The 3,696-nt window shown below is 32.0% G+C and overlaps 1 long non-coding RNA gene across 1 annotated transcript; it reads right to left on the reverse strand.

The window, feature by feature from the left end:
* LOC132050675 (uncharacterized) lies at positions 1-2,328 on the reverse strand. The gene is made up of 2 exons (XR_009413491.1): positions 2,059-2,328; positions 1-1,248 (listed from the first exon to the last, which is right to left on the reverse strand). It is a non-coding gene; the product is annotated as an uncharacterized LOC132050675 (long non-coding RNA).
* Between the last annotated feature and the right edge of the window lie 1,368 nt (positions 2,329-3,696).

The following is a 3,696-nucleotide window of genomic DNA, read 5'->3' on the forward strand; positions in this document are numbered from 1 at the left end:
TAGAGGCTAAATGTTTATTCAAATCTCAATTGTATACCAATATACAAGAATGCTCCACAATTATTCTTTTTGGATTGATAAGAATGATCGAAAATTAAGTAAAAGGAACAACAGAACTGAATTCTAAAAAAGAAAGTAGAAGGCCTAATAGAGACACAGCAAATAAGATAGATTTCTTATCATCAACCTAAGTCTTAGTGGATTATACCCATGGGAGAATACAAAAGTACAGTTACGTGCAAACTGATCAGATACCACTGTTTTTTAAAAGAGTTTTAACTTCTATACACTGACAATATATAAGTACTTTTACCCTACCGAGACTAATAAAGATACTAACAAGTAATTGTCCATAAAAAGTAGAATTGATAATATGAAAAAGCGAAATAGGTTACCTACTAAACAAGTTAAAGAAACGCAATACGCGATACATGTTTCTTGTATCAAACCATCGGAATCATAGAGGAGAGGACATAGGACAGTTCCTTTAAATTGATTACCATCCAAGACGATGGATCTCAAATATGAAGTGCTCCAAGTATATAACAGCGAAAGACTCCAACCAAAATTATTCCTTGTCAAGTCCATGATCTCCAAGCTCTATTTGGTCCTGACCTAGGAATGCAACCTCCTCCATTTCAACCCGATGTAGATCTGCAGCCAAACTGATATCTATCGTAGCATCAATTTCAGCCCGACTTAGATAAGCTGAAATTATTTGAAGTCACATCTCCAACCGGAGGGTCATCAACAAAAAAATTGATTCACAAAATCTAAGTCGGGATGAAATTGATGCTTAGACATATCTAAGTTGGGCTGCAGATATACATTGGGTTGAAACGGAAGAGGCTGAAACCTAAATCAAGACCAAATAAAACTTGCACATCAACTTCGGGACCAAGGAGAGCAAAGCAATGGGGAACCAAAGTCGTCGTTGTGTGATAAATCCAGGAATTTAAGGGTACTCAAGATGCCTTTGTGAAATGGGAGCTGCCTTAACCTTGAGAATAGGGTCGCCGGAGTGAGTAGCAATAAATTTCTGGATTTATCACACAACTACTACAGTGAATAGGTTCCACATTACTCAGTTATTGGTGCTAGACTTGAAAAGGAATAATTTCGGTGGCAATTCTCCACCATTATGTACTCAGAGCACTTGATACCGAGGACCATATTTTCTTGAATGGTAATCGAGTTGAAGACACTGTCCCTATGTCTATGTTGTCGCTGAATCAGAGCTTCTTCTGCCTGCAAAACAAAATCGTCGTCGGAGAAAGATGACATCGAATCGTAACGTGATGTTATGCTTACCATGCACAGATAAACTATCATGAGTTAAGCTTAAAAATACTAGAGAGTGACACCCTCTATAGCAAATTTGAAGGAAAAGATACAGTCTTGATCTATATATCCAAGAAAGAGAGACCCTTTCTACCAATCTGAAGAAAAAGATCTGATTTTGACACAAAGAAAAAATATCAAAACTGCAGAAAAATATTCTGTTTAAGCTAACAAATCCTAGAGCAAGAACCCTTTATAGCAATTTGAATAAAAAGATACAATTTTGATTGAACAGAGCTAGTAAATTTGTATCAAAATTGAAAGTAATATGCTGTTTATGCTAAGAGATCCCAGAGAAAGAACCCTCTACAGCAATTATATCAAAAAAGATAATGGTCCGAACCTTATTACTTGTCCACTTTTTTTTTTTAAAAGTCAAGCTATATAAACTTCGACTAATATATTACTATACAAACTAGTAACTTTGTATTAAAATTTAAATTATAATTTTAAAATATTAAATTAGTCTAATTCTATTTAACTTCAAAAATTAGTCCACTGAACTCTCGAAAAGTGAAATAGGACAACTAATATGGGACGCGAGTACATGTTTTCTAAGATCTGGAAAAGATGGTGTTAAACAAAAGAAAGGTACTGTGTAAATTGCAGATGAATGCACTGTTTAAGCTAACAAGCGACAAAAAGAGAAACATTTGTTTGCAATTTCAAGCAAAAATACATGATCTTTATTAAGCAAGAAACTATTAAATAACTTACCAAAGAAAAAATTGCAGACAGATGTGTATTTTTGTGTGTGTGTGTGTGTGTTTAAAGTGGATAGAAATAGGATGGATGTGTTACCAAGAGAAAGAAGAGCTATATTTTAGAATATAAGAAGAGAAAGGAAGATAAGGCATGGTTCATGTTCATTAAACTCTTCTGGTTGGGGTAGGTAAGGGGCTGTTTTGGTCATTTTATATTCACTCAGCAGGCGTTTGGACATTCAATTTTATCTCATGAGATGAAATATCAAATCATCAAAAAACGCATGATTGTGAAAAATCTCATGGCCAAAAGGGTCCTAATAGTATAAAATTCTTTATATATATGTAACTTACTCGAGGTATTTGACCCTTATTTAAGAAATAGCTTTTGGAAAGGTATTCTTTTTTAAGTGTGAGTTGACAAACAAAATACAATGAATTTTTATCTCTCTTTTTCATTGTTACCGTCAAAATTAACAAACAAAATTCAAAATTTAAAGAATATTTTATCGAGCTATTTTTTTTTTTTTTTAAGAAAATTGTGATATATATATATATATATATATATTTATTTAAAGTCTATAACTTTTCGCAAATTAATATTTTAAAATCCAAAACTGTTAAGTGCATACTTAAGGGATAATTTTTAACCTACCCTCATAGTTAAGGGACCATTTTTGTTAACTTGTGGCAAATTTAAAGGACCAAAACTGTTAATTGCTTAGTTAAGGGACTATTTTGATCCTAGCCTCATAGTTAGGGATTATTTTAAACCTACCCTCATAGTTAAGGGACTATTTTGATCCTACCATCATCTAATGAACTGTTTCCCTCTGCCTTATCGTAAAATTAATTAAGTACGACATCCACTTTTAATTACTTTCTCTGGTTCAAAGTGATTGTTCACTTAGACCTTTAACATAACTTAAGAAGATACTAACACCTAAAAAAATTAGATATTTTAATTAAACTATCCTTCGTTAAATACTGCATACTCTTTAGATGAGTGTCACCTTATGAAAAAATTAGTCCTCTTTAATGCTAAATTCTTAAAAAACATCTAATAAATAAGGGTAGTTTAGTAAATTCTACATTATATTTGTTGATTTCTTAATGAACATGATTTTCGCTAAGGTGACATTTATTTTAGGACGAAGGTGTAGTTAATATAGTTTCTTGATTACACAAAAACTCACTTATCTAAATAAGTGCAAATTTGAAAGTAAATAATTATTTCTTCTTGATTATGCAAGCAGACATTTTATTGGACCAAAATAAAAAGACTAAATGAACGTTCATCCTGAACCGGAGGGAGTAGTTTATCTCTATAAGTTTCACTGCAATTCACCAGTTTGACATGGTCAAGTTTAATTTCCCTCTGCCCTATCGTAAAATTAATTAAGTACGGCATCCACTTTTAATTACTCTCTCTGGTTCAAAGTGATTGTTCACTTAAAACTTTAACATAACTTAAGAAGATACTAACACCTAAAATAATTAGATTTTTTATTAAACTATCGTTTGTTAAATACTGCATACTCCATCCGTCCTAAAATGAGTGTTATCTTATGAAAAAATTAGCCCTCTTTAGTGCTCAATTATCAAAAAACATCTAATAAATAAGGGTAGTTTAATAAACTCTATATCGTAT

The sequence above is a fragment of the Lycium ferocissimum genome, chromosome 3 (genome assembly GCF_029784015.1).
Source record: "Lycium ferocissimum isolate CSIRO_LF1 chromosome 3, AGI_CSIRO_Lferr_CH_V1, whole genome shotgun sequence".
In the NCBI taxonomy this organism is placed as follows: domain Eukaryota; kingdom Viridiplantae; phylum Streptophyta; class Magnoliopsida; order Solanales; family Solanaceae; genus Lycium; species Lycium ferocissimum.